The sequence below is a fragment of the Podarcis cretensis genome (assembly GCF_951804945.1).
Source record: "Podarcis cretensis genome assembly, chromosome: 17".
NCBI lineage: Eukaryota > Metazoa > Chordata > Lepidosauria > Squamata > Lacertidae > Podarcis > Podarcis cretensis.
In genome coordinates, this window is record NC_137187.1 from 27,355,135 (window position 1) to 27,376,548 (window position 21,414).

Genomic DNA, 21,414 nt, shown 5'->3' on the forward strand with positions numbered 1-21,414 from the left:
CCTTCAGGCACTGGATAGATAACGGGATTCTCCAAAATATCACAGACATGGAAAATAGATTGGATGCACCTTCTTGCATAGATGATGCCCGATACATGCTGTCACCTGCATGAAGTCCAGTTCTTTAGCTGCTGCAGAAACCATGCATTAACAACACAGGAATGACCCAACCAAAGCTAAGCACATCACTGATTTCAGTGGAGTAGTTAAACACAAGTTCCAAGCATTTCATTTTGTATATGACTCAGATGCTAAAGTTTGGCTGCATTGAGACTATTCCATATGGAATTACAAAGATTTGGCTAGGATTTCGTGCTTTGTACCCAAGGCCTTCTCAGTTGTAGTCTATTTACTTTCATCTAGCACAGTTGCTTGTTCCCCCTCCTCCAGTCCCTTCTACTTAATACAAACAACTTGGTTATATAAATACTCATATAAACTTCATTGCTGTTCTTGAACTACTTCTTCTTTTACAAATGCATGTACTGTACACTCAGATTCCTAGTCTTCATTTCCAACTTAATCAGCAACAGTGGGTGTGTGAGTTAGAGAACTGGAGAAAAAGAACCGTTTCCAAAGAATGGAAGAATTTCGAATGTCTGTCACTTTGTCTGTGTTCCATATTCTATTTTGATAAAGTGCTTATATGGGAGGAACTTAACCGAGCTGGCATTCTCACATACTTTTAAGATATGCGGTGCTTTAATTTGCCCATAGACACATGGGTGTGTGCATTATGCAATTGTGTGATTTAAAATAAAAGCTTATTTCATTTTCCCATACATGTTCAGTCTTGATACCTATAGACAATGTTACAAGACAACACTGCAATAAATGTATTTAGCCAAGAATAGAAGTTCTCAAAAGGGCACTTCCTAGAAATCAAGGGTTTTCATAAACACACCATAAAAATTCTAGGAAGCGCAGGTAATATTCAAAGTACATTAACCCTGGATTTCTGCTAAAAATGCTCAAGGCAACTTACAACACAATTAAACATATATTTTAAAAATACCAATAAAACCTAATGCAGAGATAGATGGAGGAACCAAAACTTGCTGTGAGGTTGAAACTCAACAGCTCAACAGTGCAGTTGCCTGGTGATAGTGACAAGTCTTCATATAGCAATAGTATGCCATCAAAGAGCTTGTGTGGTTACTGCTATGAGACATGGAGTAAGTCTTTTGCGTTATCTTTGGGCAGAGATGGCCAGTGCCAGGGGTGTTGTTGGACTCCAGTGCCCATCAGCCCAGCCCAAATGGTCAAAGGCCAAGAATAATGGGCACTGCAGCAAGTTGGGAGGGTCATGTTGATGCCTGCCCTTTGGAATAAATATTATTCAGTCCAGTTCCAGTAAGAATTCAGGCCTTGGATAGCTTTAGTTCTGATGTATAGCTTTTATTGGGAGAGGGAAAGAGTGAGTGCGAGCGTGTTGATTCTGTTTTGATACCATTGATCATGGCTTTCTCCTGGAATGGATCAATGGCATGGGAGTCGCAGGCCCCGTGTTGCTGTGGTTCTGCTCCTATCTGCAGGGAACCAGAGCATTTGGCAATGCTTGGTCAACCCCATGGCTTTTTGACTGTGAGATTCAGGAAGGTTCCAGTGCTGTTCAACAGCTACATTGAAGCCATTGGGAGTGGCCATTTGGAGATTTGGAGCAAGGCGTCATCAGTATGCTGACGACATCTCTCTGTGCCAATTGAGTTACGTGCCAGTTCTGAGCCCAGTGCCTGGATGAAGTGGTGGGCTGAAAGGGAGGCAAGAATTGGAAGCTGAATCCTGGCACAATTGAGATCCTGTGGGTGGGAAGATCTCAAGTTTGTTTTCTGACATATACAAAGCTCGCTGGCAGTGAGAGAGGGTTCTCGGCTAAAAAGTGAGGCTTTTAAAGACAACTTCTTTTGTTTTAGTGGTGCCAGTTACCACCTTGCTGCAAACTCACTGTGAAACCCTTTGTTCAGATTATCCCAAGGCAGTGTTAATCTGAACATTAAAAAAACAGCTTGTGCACAGTCTCTAACCTCTCCTTGCTTGACTGAACTGAGATAAATGGCATTGAAACATTGATGCCTTGTTCTTTCTGAGGTATTATCAGTAAAATGCCTGGCTTTTTTCTTCTTCTTCTTCAAAAATAATTTCTATTCTGCATCAGCATTGCAAAACCATGTATACAGCACAAGATTGCTTCTATGTTTCTATACCCAATCGATAAATATTTTGTTTTTTTTAAAAAATGGGGCCATGGTGTAAGTCAGCTTGCTATCCTGGTTGGCTGAAAGCAGAATTTATTTTCCAAAATGAAGGCCGTCTATTGTTTCTTTATCCCATTCTGTTTCTATGCCATTCTAAAGTAATGGCAGTAGGAACGACCATGAACAGCTCAATTGTATGAATTTAGAGAATCTGAGACATTCTAGTAAGACTGTCTGACTAATAAAAAGTTTGAAGAAAAACGAGCTAATAGTATTCCCTACACATACACTAGAAATTGGGAGCATGTGCATGGTCCATATTGGGAATAAATTATGCAGGTTCACCTTCTCCTGGTATTACATGAGACTTCCACATGCCTGAATGTTCAAAGGTGATAGGTTTTTAATTTTCTCTTTGCCTATCCTGGGCCTAAAGTTTGCTCTTCTGGTCCAGTTGCATGAATAAGCCGCCTGGGACAGTATTTGAGCTGCAGATGAAAAATGCCACTTTTGTGAACTTGCATGTGCTGCCTGAGATGAAGGAATAGCAGAGAGTCAGATGCAATGGAAAGAAGGGAGTGACAGCAGATGGATTCAGGAGCCTCTCTACATCTGGGAGGTGTGTGATGCATGTGCATCAGCTGCGCACAACTTGTGCACCTGTGTAGAGTCCCAAGATGCTACCAACATTATGCCTACGCCAATTCCGCAGCCGTGGCCATTTGTTGTTGCTCATAGAGCTATGCATGCTCAAATACAGAGTGGTCAAAGCTACACAGGGAGCGTAAACTTGGAAGTTCCACATCACTCTTCCTTTCTTCTTGAATAGCCCTTAAACCTGCGGAACAGATTACAGCGAGAGCTTATTTGTCCCTGTTTTGCAGATCTAGAGTCTACTGAAGAACCAAGGGACCGTTTTCTTCTTTCTTGTGTGTATACATGCTGATGTACAGTGACACACTACATTGTCTTAAGGATTGGAAACCAGAAATTTCAGCAAGGCAGTTGTGAGTCAAGGACCCTCCCTCTGCTTAGGATAAATAAGACACAAGACACATGTATTTTAGTTTAATGGGCTAAATAAGGCCACAACTTTATTGCTTACAGCATGTGAAGAGGTATTGGCTTAGGCATTGGATCAATAATCAACATATGACCCCACCCTGTGCAGTGGCTAGTCCAGTGGGAGGAGCATGTTGATACAAATACAACTGGAAGCTTCCCCTGATGTCACCGGGGGTCTAGCCACCAGCAGGGCATCGGACAGGATCCACAACCTCCGGACTCCTTTAACGGAATACCCAACAAGGGGAGGGGTAGGGGATGGCCACGACCTGCCCTCCAACACACGACAGATATTACAATGCCTAACCACCAATACCCGAAAAGTTGTGACGATTTGTTACGAGGTAGGCGAAAAACCAAGAGGCTTGTGCCAATTTGCCAAATGGATAAAAATTCCTACCAGGTCCCCTGGTCAACCAGGGCAACCAACCCTGTTCCATAGCAAGGTCAAAAGGCAAGAATTATGGCCTAGGGAAGGGCGGGCGGGTGATCTGAAGGTACCGGGCATCAGAGTGAAGACACAAGGCTGCAGCGTCCGCTTGAATGCAGCTCAACCCTGCCCTATTGGCTGGCCTGATGGGTGGGGTGCAGCAGCCAGGACAGTGATGCAGGGGGCCGACTATGCCCCGCTGCTGACGTGGGACTGGTTCCCGCCCACAACACCTCCCCTCTGTGAGGAGGAGAGGCCTTGCATACGACACAGTATCAGACTTCTTCTGCCAACACACACCTCCTCCTCGGTCCTTGCACTCTCTAGGGTCTCTTTGCATATCTTCCATTCACCTGTTGCAGCAGCATCACATCAGCCCCAAAGATGGAACGCCCTCCCATCAGATGTCAAAGAGATAAACAACTACCTGACATTCAGAAAACATCTTAAGGCAGCCCTGTTCAGGGAAGTTTTTAATGTATGACATATTAGTGTATTTTTGGTCTTTGTGGAAGCCACCCAGAGTGGCTGGGGATGGGCAGATGGGCAGGGTACAAATAATTTATTATTATTATTATTATTATTATTATTATCTGATTGTCTGATTTTATGTTAATGTGTTATACATTTGATGTTAGCCGCTCTGAGCCCAGCTTTGGCTGGGGAGGGCGGGATATAAATATTATTATTATTATTATTATTATTATTATTATTATTATTATATAAAGGACTGCCTGTTGTTTCTGACTCTCTGGCTTTCCCCAGATTTATAGGGTTGTCAGGAGGATCTGGGTGGGAATTTTAACCCCATCTTTCTTGGCTGTTTGCAGCTGCCTTACCTTTGCTGATTGTGAGAGGTGGGTGAGGGGGTTCGCTCCCATTTTGTGCCCTTGCTGGCGTCAGCTATGCTATATTTCCTAGAACACACCCATGGAAATGGCACTACCTGGCACACTTTTCTGGGGACACGCCAGGAAGATGCTGTGGGATTGGGAAGAAACCACCTGGCTCTTTTTAAAAGTCCCTGTTGCCTTCATAATCACGACGATTTCAAAATGCCAGCAGGAAAGCTGTTCGAGGTAAATCGTGAGCTGACTCGTCTTGTTTATAAGGATGTCTAGGAAGAAAAATAAGGCATTGCTGTGTAAGAAGATATTGTCTGTCTTGAGTCGAGTTGCTGGGGAAAAGGAAAAGGCTTGAAGAGAACGCATGAGCGGCTTGCTCAGTTCGCCCTTCTATAAATAATTAAGATACACCAACCTTCCAGAGGGTATAAATAAAACAGTGTCACTGTGTATGTGATCTATGAGACACCCAGGAAAATGGGTCACCAAATCAATGAAATATGACAGACTGTTCTCACTCAATTTGGAAAGCATTCTAGCAGCTCTGCAGCTAATTAGTTGCCGTTATTTTAGTTAATTTCAGTCGCATAAGGACTTCACATGATGCACACGTTCTATAAACGCTGGCCATAAGAGTCAGTCTGTGTACCTTTTAATATTTATAAAATCCAAGTCTAAAAACAGTCTATCCTTCAAGCCCTGCACTTACAAGGTGCACTGCGGCTGGATCTAGACACATCAAAAAAACGTTTCAGGAAAACACGTCGTAAACCTCATCATGGGAAATCATATTGCCCAAAGATGGAACTCCACAGTGCCAAAATGTGTTTTATAACACATTTAAATTGTGTTTTTGTCTTTGTTTTAAAAAACCAATGTAGCTGAGCCCCCAGGTTCAGTGTTTGATCCACCTGAGAAGGAATTTCTGAACTCTTGACGCATTCCTGCATTCTGTCCTGCATTTCATAGAATCATAGAATCATAGAGTTGGAAGAGACCACAAGGGCCATCGAGTCCAACCCCCTGCCAAGCAGGAAACACCATCAGAGCACTCCTGACATATGGTTGTCAAGCCTCTGCTTAAAGACCTCCAAAGAAGGAGACTCCACCACACTCCTTGGCAGCAAATTCCACTGTCAGGCTCGCTCTGCTGTACTCTGTGGTTCTGGCTCCATGTTCTTGACTGCTGGCATTTCACGTCTCCTAGTTCCCGACTCCTGTGACCTGACGTGATAATCCAGGCAGGAGATAGATTAAGAGCTCCTAAAATATACATGTAGGTAAACCCTAGGGATTTAAGGGTCAATTTTAATTTCATTTTTTAATAAAAATAAAAGTTATATTTACAACCTGCTTTTCTTAACTGAAGGTAGCCCCTAAGCAATAAATGCTGCAATGTCAAAAATGAAAGCAGACACTATGTAACAGGACGTGATAGCCAGGAAGCAATTTAGTGGGTTCACATGTAGCTCATGATGCTAATTTTCTTTCCATGTAGATTTTGCAAAACATTCTTCAGAAATGGAGTGTTCAAACGTGCATTTCTTTTCTCAGTGAGGGAAGAGGAGTCCTGGTAGAAACTTGAAAGAGTCAGTCAGATTCTGTTTCCCTTTTAAAACAATTTCCACCGCTAGGAAGCTTGCAAGCGAAACATATTTTCCTGAAAATATGACAGTGGGTATAGGTTTATTTTGTTTCTGTTTGCACAAGCTGGCTTCCAACTGTGTGCATTGTCTGTTCCTAAATGCAGTATTATGACCTCTGATACATAGTGAACTGGTAGCTCACTGTAAAGATCTAAAGGTCAGAAACAGGTCAGAGTTTTCAAGCTCCTCAACCTCAGTCGCATCCGTTTATGTCCGTGGCGGCCTCTTCAACGCTTGCAGCCATCTCTTCCTGTGCTTAATCTTAGTAGCATGAAATGATTAGAAAGCTATTGTCATTCATTGGAATGCTGCATATACATTGCCATATTGTCCAATATATTAAACTTAGAAAATGTATACTGCACGCACACATTCAATAGGATTTTGTCCACATTCATATCATTTATGAAGAAAGCTTAATAGCAAAAGACAAACCTTTAAAATGAGGAAGGAGAGGAGCCAGAAAGTTGTGGTTTGAATTTCTCCATCTTAATGTTTGACCATTCACTTTTTAAACAGGTGATGTTTTAGGTAATGTGTTTGACTTGTGGAACAATGCAAGTTTTGCTTTTTCTCTCCCTCGCTGATAATGTATGGAGTAAATTCCATTGTCGAGAGCAGCTGTATATTTTGCAGCATAATTTGTGGGCCTGCCCAATTCTCCAAGGCTTCTTTATTTCAGGCTCCCAGACTCAAGTAGATGAGGTTAAGCTGCCCCATGGCACGAGATGGAAATTGGGTTTGCATATTCTCTGAAGCTGCTTTTGGCAATAAAAAGAATTCCCTACTGGGTGCAATGAGAGATTTCCCCTTATTGCAAATAGCAACTTTAGAGGAAGGGTTTTCCTCAGGATCCATGTTATGGTTAAAGTAACTCACTCACCACACCACAACCATCAATTCCCACCCTTACCAGATGCTATTTGCATTGTTTAAACCTGCATGACAAAAGGGAAGGAGCGTTTTAATCTTATATCTTGCTTGTTCTATATACTTTCTGGTTCAGGACTGTAAACCTCCCTTTTGATCCACAATCTCTACATATAAAAAGGCTACCAATGAGAATCGTATAGAATTGTTTACAAAATTGCACTTAACTATGGGCGCAAATGACTGAAAGTTCATGTTTTCCTTTCTGGTCCTGTGAGTTACAGTGGAATTAACTCTCCAATAGTGCAAATGATTAACTGGATACAGAAGATACTGCCAGAGAAGTGTGCAAAGCACACTTTATGATTATTTAATTCAACTGAGACACAGATGGTTAGATTTGTTGTGCTGTATACAAAGCACGCATAGCTCTTAAAAGGGCTAGCTCATCATCATCACCATCTCATTTATTCGTCATGTAACCAAGATCAGAATCACACTCTGCTTCAAAGGACAGCATTCTAGACCTATATCATCTTCAGCCTTCAGCTGAGTTTATCAGTTGTAATGTCAAGTGCAATAGACTCGAAAGGGTGAGTATATTTTTAATCAAGCAAAGGCCGCTGATACAGACTTGAAGGAATTGATGCAGATGCATTAAAAGGACAACAGGGGAGACTACAAAGCAACTTCCCAAGTATAGAAGTACTTGGATATGATTGAAGCCAACCTTTTAACATGCCACAGATCCTTTGCTCATTTGTTGTATGGACATTTCCTCCAGTCGAAGTGAGAATAGGACTGTTTGCCTATGTGAATAACCCCAAGATGAAATTGCTGACCTGCATCACACCAAATTAGCAGTCTCTGAAACCACCTTAGGAGCCCAAGTTATGTATACAGAACCTGAGAGGTCTATGACTGATCCACCTGCAGAACAGAAGGAGCCTATCACGTGTGCAGGAGATTTTCCTCAGGACCACTGCAGAAGAGGAAATGGTTGAACTTCCCCTCCAGGCCTTCTGCAGTTGCATGTCTTCTCTCCTCCCCTCTCTGTTTAAAAGCAAAGATGCATGTTAAATGCAGAGAAGCATTTTAATGTTATATCTTGTTTGGCCCTATATATTTATTGTTTCAGGATTTCATGCATCCCTTTTCTAAATTATTAAGCATGTTACCTCCCACAAGAATGCAAACTGTTCTATATTTTGGAAAGTTGTTTGGCCATTCACCTGTTCCCTTTGCATTCAGACATCTCTTAAGATACTGACACAAAATTTGGCACAAAAGTTCCAAAGATTGAGGAGCATGTATGTTTGGGTGCCATTGAATCCCATTAGAATTACAATTTCACACCAGACATTTTTCAAAACTACACTGTTTTGGACACACCTGAAGATATTGCAACTGCTATGCCCCCTCTGGAGGAATCCTCTTCAGTGAAGTACCTGCTGCTCCACACAGTGAGTGTTATGAAGAAGTGGGTTGCACATGGAGATAGAGAAGGGGATCTGGGATCTGGGATCTCCAGGGGTTATGACACCCTTGAAAGAGCACCACCTAACTTCCACTTCTTAATTCCTGTGCATGCTCAGATATAATTTATCACATTGCGGTATTTTGGGATTCGACAAATGGTAGGTTTCTGGGTCCAGCCTTGGTGCAAGTCAATGCAGTATTGCATTTTATGATGAAGAATTTTAGAAGTTCTTACAGCTGGAGTTTGGCATTGGAGAGCACTTGCTAAATGGAACTAAGAATCTTGAACCTCCTGGAAGATGCCTACTAGAATGTGTTTGCATGGCAGTGCCGTCCATTATTCCATAATGAACCATAATGGCAGTGGTCCATGTTCCCATTATATGTTCCTGAGAGCCTCTGAGTTTAGAGTGATTTGCCAGAGTTTTTTGAAGCTGAGCTTTCAAACCATTGCAAACAGTTCCAATAAATGCTGGCTTGCTCCTGTCTCCCCTATAGAGCAGTTTCATTAAGCTCTCGCCATTTGACTGTCAGCCGTATAAGGAGCATTTCAGGAGCTGTGCTATTCTCATTGCCCCTCAAGATACCCAACCTTTATTCTGTGCCGTTGCTGCTACTCTCTGAGCCACAAATTATTTAGAAGGAATCATTCTGCTGCCAGCCTTTGTTACATCAAGCAGGACTCAGCTCTTTTTAGCATTTCCCACTAGTAAAAATAATAATCCCTGAAGCTTTGGTGATTCACTCGCTGTTACCTTTAAGATCCCAGCTGATAATTAGTCTAATAGAAGTGTTCGGATGTGGAGGGATCAGGGATGGGGTCACAAGTGGAATTGCTTGGTAAAGCCTGTGCAGAATGTCAAACCGCCATTGACAATATGAGGAGCAGCTAAAAAAATTAATGAGCAAGAAATGTGTACTAGTGTGATTTATGTTTAGCTAATGTTGGTCTCCACTTCTCAAATGGTGTCCAGTGAGATGTTCCATAACAACTACCTGTTCATTAGTGAGCTACGTGTATTCAGAAAGAGTTGCGTGGTCATTTTCCTCTTTTCCAGCCGGTTGCACAGCAGTGATAGCAATGTTTGTTTTGGAATGTAGCATGGGTAGAATAGTTAGTCATGAAGAGAACTGTACGCTGCTGCTATGGTGCTTGATTAGATCAGCACCAGCTGCCAATGGACAGCGTCCAACATTCACTTGGGGGATCAGAGCCTGCTATTCTTCTGCAAATAAGCTCTTTTATTTTTATTATTTTCTGCTAATGTGTCCTGTTGGGAGGGGGAAATGATGTTCCTTCAATATTTAAAGGCTTAGTCCTTTCTCAGAGGCATCAGCCTGGTATATGAAATGGAAATGGGGGATCGCTACAGCTGTTGGCCTCCAACTTTTAGCAGCCCCAGCCTTTTGGCCAGGTTTGCTGATGGCTCTGGATGAGTCTCACTTTTGGCTGTTAGGTGTAAAAGTAGGCAAGAGCTTTACTAAATACAATTAACACAGAGAAAAAGAATAGAGGGTGTGCATACCCCAAAGTGGAATTGCACAGGAAAACCAGCCTGGCTCACTAGCCACAAAGCCCCCTCTCCAATTTCAAGACGGATAATAATTTTATTATTTATACCCTGTTGTTTCCCCAGCCATGCTGGGTGGCCTGCAGCACCTATAAAAACACAGACAGGCTTACCTATAACTCCTCAGCGGCTGGTAGATGAGCAGCAGTGCTACTATGTGATGCCTGCACAGCAACCTCCCATCAGCCGTGTGACTCCTTGCCCTCTATCTATGTAGGGTTGGAATTCCCAGGTGTTTTCCCAAGCTCCCATGGGAACTTTTCATGCACACCAGCTCTACTCTGTCCCTTCTGCTCCCTTGCAAAGCACCAGCTTAGCAAGGGGAAAGGATCAAATATATTTCACAACCTGAATCCAACATACCTCCTCCACTAAGAAAATAGGCTGCAGCATTAGTTGAGTGGTGATTGTCCCAAGCCACCAACCTTTAAACCTAATTGAAATTATTATAGGTGTTCCTGGCCCTCTCCTATGCACATCTGGTTTTCAACTCAAGCCACATGCACCTGGAAGAATCCCACAGTGCTTCAAAAATTGTAATGCCTGGTGCTATATATACCTGCAACCAGCTGAGAACAGTGGCCCAATGAAAAGCCTGGAAAGGAAGCAGATTCCTGCCTCCACAACCAAGGCTGTGCCCCACCTTTACTTCCCTACGGTGGCTTCCATCGCTCTACCTACCCTTCCCAGTCAAGGTAAAGAGACCCCTGACCAATGGGTCCAGTTGCGGATGACTCGGGTTGCAGTGCTCATCTCACTTTATTGGCCGAGGGAGCCGGCGTACAGCTTCCGGGTCATGTGGCCAGCATGACTGAGCCACTGCTGGCAAACCAGAGCAGTGCACGGAAACGCCGTTTACCTTCCTGCCAGAGTGGTACCTATTTATCTACTTGCACTTTGACGTGCTTTCGAACTGCTAGGTGGGCAGGAGCTGGGATTGAGCAATGGGAGCTCACCCCGTCACGGGGATTCAAACCGCCGACCTTCTGATCTGTGGTTTAGACCACAGCGCCACCCCGACCCCAAGTCAACCCTGTACAGACCTTATAGAGGCTGATTTCTTGCTTGAAATCTTACAGTGCCTACTAAACTACACTTGCAGTCATGAGAGCCTCAAGCCAGCCTAGCCCTGAGCCCAGAAATGAAGCACCGGAAAGTGCCACCTCCTTCTGTCTCCCCCAGTTGCTGCCCAACCTGCAGGCTGGTCAGCAAGGGAGAGGTGTTCCTCTTAGCCAGTGGTTTCTGTGCTTAAACTAGAATTTGCAAAATGCTTCTTGCATTGTGCATCATTATCCCATTGACACTCCTTTTGGCACCCTATAAATCTGGACTGCTTTGCAGTACCGGTGCCAATAGAAAGTACAAGCTCTGGTTGTGCTTTGCTCCCTGTTGAGTTTCCCACATGCTATTCCGGTGGGGGTGATGCTATCTTGATTGTGTGTGGGGACTGCAATAATAATAATAATAATAATAATAATTTATTAATTATACCCCACCCATCCGGCTGAATTTCCCCCAGCCACTCTTGGCGGCTCCCAATCGAGTGTTAAAAACAATACAGCATTAAATATTAAAAACTTCCCTAAACAGGGCTGCCTTCAGATGTCTTTTAAAAATAGTATAGCTGTTTATTTCCTTGACATCTGATGGGAGGGCATTCCACAGGGCGGGCACCACCACCGAGAAGGCCCTCTGTCTGGTTCCCTGTAACCTCACTTCTTGCAATGAGGGAACCGCCAGAAGGCCCTCGGAGCTGGACCTCAGTGTCCGGGTAGAACGATGGGGATGGAGACGATCCTTCAGGAATACTGGGCTGAGGCTGTTCAGGGGCCCTCGCCTGTTTTAACGTTTGCCAGCAATTCACTTGTGACAGAAATAAATTTTAAACAAGGAAATCCAAGCAACAACTTACATATAAATTCGAATACATTTTTGCATTTGCTTCTACCAAGTAGCTTTTACAGAATCATAGCTCTACTTTGTGGCTTGCATTTTTTTTCCAAAAGAAAGAAAGAAAGGCTTGACTTATCCCGTGTTCAGCTATCTGATTTCCAGTAGCCACTATACTTTTTGTCCAAATATATGTCCCTCCCCCAAGTAGTTAATTACACAGTGGTGCTTTTATGCTTTATAATTTTCTAATGCTGTATAATTGAATTCCCACTAAAGCTTTGCAGAAAGCCAAATTAATTGTTGGCATAATGAAAAATGTGTTAAATATAAAGGAAGGTGCAGTGTACCAAAACATGTTTATTAAATGCCTCTGTTTTGAGCGCTGTGGAAATGCTAAAGGATGATGTGAATCACAGGAAAAAAAGAACAGTAAGAGGGGAATATGTGCAGGTCGAACAATGTATCTCCCCCTGTGTGTTCCTATGTATGGAATCCTGGTATTGCTTGAGCAAGTAATCCATGAATGGAGACAAATGTGATTACTACTGCCATATCATAGTGTTGACTTTGTCTTTACTCGTGGCTTCCCAAGAAACCTGAAGTTTATTTAACAGAAAATAGAAGGGGAAGAAATGGAGGCAGTGAGAGATTTTACTTTCTTGGGCTCCATGATCACTGCAGATGGTGACAGCAGTCACGAAATTAAAAGACGCCTGCTTCTTGGGAGAAAAGCGATGACAAACCTAGACAGCATCTTAAAAAGCAGACACATCACCTTGCCAACAAAGGTCCATATAGTTCAAGCTATGGTTTTCCCAGTAGTGATATATGGAAGTGAGAGCTGGACCATAAAGAAGGCTGATCGCCGAAGAATTGATGCTTTTGAATTCTGGTGCTGGAGGAGACTCTTGAGAGTCCCATGGACTGCAAGAAGATCAAACCTATCCATTCTGAAGGAAATCAGCCCTGAGTGCTCACTGGAAGGACAGATCGTGAAGCTGAGGCTCCAATACTTTGGCCACGTCATGAGAAGAGAAAAGTCCTTGGAAAAGACCCTGATGTTGGGAAGGATTGAGGACACAAGGAGAAGGGGACAACAGAGGATGAGGTGGTTGGACAGTATTCTCAAAGCTACCAGCATGAGGTTGAGTTGACCAAACCTCAGGAGGCAGTGGAAGACAGGAGTGCCTGGCGTGCTCTGGTCCATGGGGTCACAAAGAGTCGGACACAACTAAATGACTAAACAACAACAACCTGTACTTCTGCTCTGGTGTCACAGACCCTGCATGATGACTGCCCTGTAGCTAGCTATCAGAGTGGGACACCCATGTAGGACATCACAGAATTGTGGAGTTGGAAGAGACTGTTGAGGAAGGGGGAGCAACAAAGTTGAACCATGATTGACAAAGCTGAAGCATTAGTGGGGACAGGATCTGGGGACCCACCCACGGTATCACTGCTGGTTCAGACAGTCTGGTAGTCCCAAATCAGCATCCTCATTCATTAAATTCCCATTCCTGCAGGTACAAAGAAATGGGCTAAAACCAGTTCTGCTTATCATGAAATTCCCATGCTAAAACACAGCATGGCAGCTGTGTTTTATGTATTATGGTCACAACGTGCTTAAGTTAAGCCTCCTTCCTTTGGGGCTTAGCTATTGCTTGTTTAGGGATTGTATGATGCTGACAGCCATTTTGTCCTGCAAATGGTGTCAATATATAGGAATTGGTTTTGATTCAGAAGCTGAACAGGCTCGATTGGCCTTGTAAACTGCCTAGAGAGGGGAGTGACTGACAGCCACATTTTAGCTGTTGTGTGTGCCCTTTGTAGGAATGAAGTATGACTGTTAAAATAAATAAATACATGACCTATTCAGGTTGAGTTCAAAGGTCAGCCAAGATCAAAACGATCACAGTCACACATAACAGGCCTAGATTTCCTGCATGAAGTAGATTTGTAGGCAGAGAACTAACTTCTATGAAATGAAATCTTACAGATGAATGCTGCCACATAGAACTGACAATCAAAATGAAAAAGGGAGCTTGACCTGCATCACAGTTAACATTTACAACAAATCCAGCATGTTGTTATACAACAGAAGGTTGTATCTCCCAAGCAAATAAAACTGCATATTAACATTCCTACCACAACCAGAAAAGAGGTGAGGAGAGGGGAGAGATATCTTTGTTCATGAATTTAATGCAACGGGTTTTTACTATACGAGCTTGATGGCTAACTGCAATTTGATTTGTTCTCCAATTAAAGATGCACATTCATTAAATATATACAAATAAAATAGTTTATTTGTCTTAATAGATGATGCATGTGACGAGCCTCTTGTGTGTCAATGAGACCAAAGACAGAAGTTTCTTCTAAGATGGTACTAGCAAGGATTTGTATTTTAAAACAGAGGCAATTTTTTTTAATTGATCAAAAGGTTTCAAATTAATTTTAATTGACTAAATTTTGCAGCTCTAGTAAAAAAACAAACATTAAAGCCCTTTGGTGTCTTCTACTGAAGTGAACCAAGTTACACACCACACTTATGGGATTACTCTGGAATGAATTGGAGTAAAGTGGTTTAACGATGCAATTATAGAGACAATTAATGACTGGGGCTATCAGGGAGATGGTAGGCTATATAATGCACAGGATGCATTACATAGGGAAACAAGAGTTATATCCTGTTGGGTCCTGTACCCAAACTCTTAGGCTGGTGCCAGGCAGCCTTTCTGGCAAACCTTAAAAAGATTATGTCAAAAGTATACATATGGCATTGCATACATATGGCAATTTGTCTGTGTTGCAGAGCATTGGACTAGGTGTCCCTTCCAATTCTACAATTCTATGGAAAATGTAGGGTAAGATCTGTTGTCTGTACAGAGCAGATGGGTTTCTCCAGCCACTCTGGGCAGCTTCTAACAAAATATTAAAATACAATAGTGCGTCAGACATTAAAAGCTTCCCTAAACAGGGCTGCCTTCAGATGTCTTCTAAAAGTCTGGTAGTTATTTTTTTCTTTGACATCTGTTGGGAGGGCCTTCCACAGGCCTGGTGCTACTACCGAGAAGGCCCCCTGCCTGGTTCCCTGTAACTTGGCTTCTCGCAGCAAGGGAACCGCCAGAAGGCCCTCGGAGCTGGACCTCAGTGTACAGGAGGAACGATGGGGGTGGAGACGCTCCTTCATGTCTACTGGAGTGAGGCCATTTAGGGCTTTAAAGGTCAGCACCAACACTTTGAATTGTGCCCAGAAATGTACTGGGAGCCAATGTAGATCTTTCAAGACGGGTGTTATGTGCAAATGCTGACTATACAGCTCTCTGAGGTAGCAGCTTTCTAGTCTCTACATCCCCAGCCTAGAATGCTCCAGATGTTTTGGTGCAACAGATCAGTACAGTAGACTTACTGTTCTGGAAGGCACGTCAAAGTTATTCCTTCTTACCTCGTGCACACCCACCACTCATTGCATAGCAGCCTTCTGCAACATACAGTGGTACTTCGGGTTACATACGCTTCAGGTTACATATGCTTCAGGTTACAGACTCTGCTAACCCAGAAATAGTGCTTCAGGTTAAGAACTTTGCTTCAGGATAAGAACAGAAATCTATCTGGCAGGGCAAGAAGCCAAGAATTAAATTTAAGTTATTAACGGACGCAAAGGAAAGAGGAGGCTTCGCCCTGCCGGACTTGAAACTATACTACGAAGCAGCATGCCTTTGCTGGTTGAAAGAATGGATAAAACTAGAGAATAAGGAGTTACTAGATTTAGAAGGATTTGATAACAGGTTTGGATGGCATGCGTATCTATGGTGTGAAAAGAACAAAATTCATAAAGGTTTTGGGAACCACACATTTCAGAGTCCACTAATAGAAATATGGGATAGGTATAAAAACCTATTAGAACCTAGAGTTCCACACTGGTTGTCTCCACTAGAGGTTATGAGTGTAAAGAAAATAAATATGAGAGGTAATTGGATTACATATGGTGAATTGATAACCAAAGAAGGAGGAGAATGGAAACTAAAGCCATATGAACAAGTTAGAGAACATGTTTATGATTGGCTGCATTACTTTCAGGTTAATGAAATGTTTAAAAAAGACATTAAAGAAAGGGGTTATGTAGAAAAAGATTCAAAGTTCCAGACAGATGTGATAAATAATCATTGTAAAATTTTGTCAAAAATGTATAAAATATTGTTGGAATGGAATATGAAAGACGAGGAAGTTAAATCGGTAATGGTACAATGGGCCAAAGATTTTGGTTACAATATACAGTTTGAGGATTGGGAAAAACTGTGGAAGGAGAACTTAAGATTCAATGCTTGTATGGCACTAAAAGAAAATGATATGAAAATGTTTTACAGATGGTATATCACACCGGTAATATTAGCAAAAATGTATAAGACGTGTAACAAGTGTTGGAAATGTAAAGAAAAAGAAGGAACGTTTTATCACATGTGGTGGGAGTGTAAGAAAGTGAAGGAATTCTGGGAGATGATATACAATGAAATGAAAAAGATGTTAAAATATACATTTGTAAAGAAACCTGAGATTTTTCTTTTAGGGATTACAGGAAAGGAAATAAGAAGAAAGGACTGTAAACTCTTCCAGTATGCAGTTATGGCAGCAAGAATTCTACTGGCCCAGAAATGGAAACAAGAGGAAATACCGATGGTAGAAGAATGGAGACTGAAGCTGACAGACTATGCAGAACTGGACAGACTAACTGGGAAAATTAGATATCTTCGAGACCAAAAGTTCATCGAGGACTGGGGGAAATTTGTCGAATATCTGAAAAGAACATGTGACGTGCAAACAACACTAGTGGGGTTTCAAGAAGCACTGTGAAAGTTGAGATATATTGTTAAAAAGAAATAGAAGTGGGAGGGAAGTTTAATGGCAATATAAACAGAAGAAATGCGTAACTGAGAAGTATATATGGGTGATTGTCAGAGAAGCTGAAGGAAGTCCAAATAGAACTAAATTTGTCGAAATTTCGATATGATTGTTTACTTGTGTTGGAAAACTAATAATTTTTTTTTTTTTTTAAAAAAGAACAGAAATCGTGCTCCGGCGGCGTAGCGGCAGCAGGAGGCCCCATTAGCTAAAGTGGTGCTTCAGGTTAAGAACAGTTTCAAGTTAAGTACGGACCTCCGGAACGAATTAAGTACTTAACCCGAGATACCACTGTAATGTCCTCCAAATGTCTTGGACCACAGCTCTCGTCATCCTTGACCTCTGGCCAAGCTGGCTGAGGCTGATGGGCATTGGAGTCCAACAAAACCGAGCAGCATTTTGCTGGGAAAAACTCTTCTGTATTGATTATAGAATCGATGCCTGTTGCTGCCTCCACTGCACATGAAATCATTCTTGCTATGTTTAGCACCTGCTCAAGCCAGGGCCTATGTGGGGACGAGGTATGGAGAACTTTTGTATTTGCTTTAATTTCATTTAATAATTCTGTTGGCCATCTAAAACACAGTGTTATCCTCTCTGTGGCTTACAATGTACCAATAACATTGCATATCCTCCAAAATTTATCTAACCTTTAAAGCCCTATATGGCCTAGGACCCTTTTACCTACAGGACCGCCTCTCCTGGTATGTCCCACGGAGGACCTTACAGTCTTCAGATAAAAACTTCTTGGAGATCCCGGGCCACAGGGAGGTTAGGCTGGCCTCAATCAGAGTCAGGGCTTTTTCGGCCATGGCCCCGATCTGGTGGAATGCTCTGTCACAAGAGACTAGGGCCCTGCGGGATTTGACATCTTTCCGTAGGGCCTGCAAGACAGAGGTGTTCCACCAGGCCTTTGGCCAAGCACAGTCTGACCCCCCCCCTCCTTCTGTAATCCTCATAAAACTCTAGCCTAATAGTTGCCATTAATTTGACTCTGAACTGATTTTAGAATGTATTTCAATTAATTGACTGTGATTTTATGTAAACTATGCTATTTTTACTGTTGTTAGCTGCTCTGAGCCCGGCTTTGGCTGGGGAGGGCGGGATATAAACAAAATTTATTATTATTATTATTATTATTATTATTATTATTATTATTATCAGTGGCGTAGCGTGGGTTGTCAGCACCCGGGGCAAGGCAAGTAATTTGCGGCCCCTAACCCGTGGATTTGCGCCCCCTAACCCTAACCCCCAGATATTGCGCCCGGTGCGGCCGGGCCCCCCTGCACCCCCCACGCTACGCTACTGATTATTATTACTACTACTACTACTACTACTAATGAAAATAGGGACATCCTAAGGAAAAACAGGGCAATCTAGGATCAAATCAGAAACTGGGACGGCTTCTGTAAATCCAGGCCTGTCCCTGCAAAATAGGGACACTTGGAGGGTCTGGGACACCATGTTGACTGCCCTTGCTCTAAAGGATGCCACCCTGAACTTCCATCTTTGTAGCATGAATATCTGTAAGCCAAATGGTGATTTTTATTTTGGTGTATTGCCTCCTTAGGAACAGTTCAGACACAAACACCCAAGGACATTGGACCCTGGATCTCCTGCTTCCTGCTAAAAACAACAACCCCAAAACCTTAAAAAAACTTGCTTGCAGGGTTGGTGAGAGATCCCTTGTGATCTAGTGGTCACCATGTTGGACTAGAAGCTGGGAGACCAGGTCTGAAATTCTCACTTAGCCATGATACTCACTGGGTGCCCTTGGACCTCTTCTCAGGCCAGCCTCCCTCACAGGGTTGTTGTCATATTATTATGCAGAAAGGAGAACCCAGTGTGACTCCTTGAGCTTCTTGGAGAAAAGATGCCATATACAAGCAGTAATAATAAAACAATACAGCGCTGTGGTGGCAATAGCAGAAGATGCCTTGCATAACGAATCTCCATATTTATTGCTGCTGCTCCAGGGAGGCTAGCAGGATCTGTGTGGGCGGCACAGCAGTTGTTATGGCAAAACAGCAGCCGTAGCTCCAAACCCCAGTTTGATAAAGGCCTAGAGGCCACATGCTCACATAATGTAAGGCAGCTAACAGTTTCAAACTGCAGACTCTAGGACCCAGACCTGGGCATCTTGCTCTTTGCAACACTGTCCTCCTAATTGGACCATCTTCGCTTGGTGAATAAGCAATTCCTCACATCTCCAGACTCTCTCAAAGGCAAGCATGGAAAGCAAATTAGCCTACATATCCTCAACGTGTAAAAATACAGTGTTTGTGCGGGGGGCGGGGGAGAACGAGGCTGAAAGTGTAGGCTTTTAGAGATGGTTTGTCTTCTTCTGAAAAATCTCTCGTGCTTGTGCAGGTGACAGATCCTTTCACAGCATGCAGTTTTGCTTGTAAGCAGGGCTTCAGAAATTGTGCACAATTTGTACGGCATGTGAAAGATAAGAGCGAAAGAGATTTATTTTTTCCAAATATATTGTCAGTCAGGTTTATTTAGAGTTCTGAGTGCTGGTTAGCAGGCACAAGAGAGCCTTTCCGGCAGCAGTTTGGAAATTTCTTCCTGTGTGTGCTATAAGTGTTTAACTGGCTATAAGGCTTTTAAAACTTTTCAGGTCATTTGTTATGCTGGCTTGATTAGCATACTTCCAGGGGCATCTTATCCAAGTCTGCATCTGTACTGAACTATATTTATTATTATATTTAATAGTATCATATATTTATTATAATATTTAATAATATATCTTCTATTCTATTTCTACTACTATTACCACTACTACTATACTGTTTTATAGGTGGAATTCTTTTTAAATGCTTATATTGTTTTTATATATGGAATTGTTTACTATATGGAACTTTAAAAAAAAAGAAATAGTTTTTACACTTGTTTTATAGTGTCACTATTTCATCAGTTTGAGAATTGTGTGTTTTGCTGTTGCAACTCACACTGGGACTTTCTGGCAAAGGGAGGTTCAGAAATCTAATATAAATAAATGGTTTCAGGGGAAATCTGGCTGCCCCACAAACATGGCAGACTATTAAAAACTTAAGTCCTGTCTCATTTATCCCCCTCCCCAATGGAGGGGGGTTGAAAGATTTCACCAGTCCTCCAAGGACTATGGTTTCCTTTTCCTTCTGATCTGCTCCCAACCCCAACACAATGTGCCCCCCCAACGTTCTGTCGGGAATTTCAGCCCAGCCCAGCGTGTGAGCACCCTCTGATTCACTGGGAAGTATAATGCTGGTTCACCAAGTTTCATTCATTCATTCATTGTTGCATTTATATACCACTATCTTCCTCCCATGAATTCAAGGTGGTATACTTGACTCTCCTCACTTAATCCCCACAACAACCCCAAGATGTAGAGACTGGCTCAAGGTCATTCAGTAAACTTGAACTTTGCCTAGGGTCAAGTGGGGATATCAACCTGGGTCTCCCAGGTCCTGGCTCTTAATGGCTGTGTATGCCACCTTATTTTCTAACTCTAACCAACACTGGACAAAACGGAATAGTAACTGGACTTCCAGGAAGAGATTCCTCAGTTTAATTTTTAGACTGCTCACACCTCACTTTTCTTCTGTTTTGTTGCTAGGCAACCTTGACTTTCCTGGTTGTGACAGTGAATACCAACTGCTGTTTTGCTTGATTCTTCCTCTCTTCCTCTCTCTCTCTTCCCTTTTTTAACTGAGGAAGCTGTCTGAGGCATAATGTCAGATGCTCTTTTCCACATATCAAGATTTACAAAGCCAAACCACGCTCAGGGGTTTTGTTCCCCCCAGTTTTTAACAATTGAAATATGCGCTCATGTGGTTTTTTTTAATAAAGTGTTTGCATTCTTAGTATGTAAAACAGAAATTTCCAGACAGATATTTCAAGATTGGATGACAGGCAATGTGAAAACGATTTTGGACACCTTGGATGCATTCACATTTTGCATTTTTTTAGGTGTGCACAGGAATATCATGTGGCAGATTACACCCATTGTATGTTGCTGTCAACCTCCTTTCAAAGAAATCCTCTGACAGCAATTCTTTCCCTCATAAATATTGTGTGGCTATTGCCTAATTCTGAATATTTTTGATTTAGTAAAATGTCAAGCCACTGGGTGGAATCCAATGTAGTGCTAAGGCAATTGGCCCATCAATGCCAGGATGTTTGCTTGCACAATGTAACGCTCTCCTCGTGCAACTCTCCTCAACTCTGGGTGACGCCCAGTGTTGGATGAACAGACTATCCCTTCCACTCCTCTGTCTCTCCCTGTATGCCTCCAAAATCTTGTCTGGAGCACATTTTGGGGGTATGAAGAGGAATGAAAGGAAGGAGAAGTTCAGCTTTGCAAGCAGAAATGGGTCACACAACCCTTTGGGGTAAAAAAGGTAAAAGCAAAGTGTTATGTACTGAAGTTCTCACCCTGGGCCAGCAGGGGGATACTGTAGATAGTTATGCAAATGAAGGATCGAAAGTGACGTTCAGTGATTGGATAGTTTGTATGCAAATGAAGGATCGAAAGTGACG

The 21,414-nt window shown here is 42.6% G+C and overlaps 1 protein-coding gene across 3 annotated transcripts in view; it reads left to right on the forward strand.

Moving 5' to 3' along the window:
* SH3GL2 (SH3 domain containing GRB2 like 2, endophilin A1) overlaps window positions 1–21,414 on the forward strand; it is an 88,284-nt gene that overhangs the window by 20,650 nt on the left and 46,220 nt on the right. The window contains exon 2 of one of the 3 annotated variants that reach the window (XM_079959697.1): window positions 13,991–14,155. The exons of the other annotated variants lie outside the window; for them this stretch is intronic. The gene's annotated coding sequence lies outside the window, so the exon portion shown is untranslated. The remainder of the gene's footprint in view (window positions 1–13,990; window positions 14,156–21,414) is intronic. 3 annotated transcript variants of the gene reach the window in all.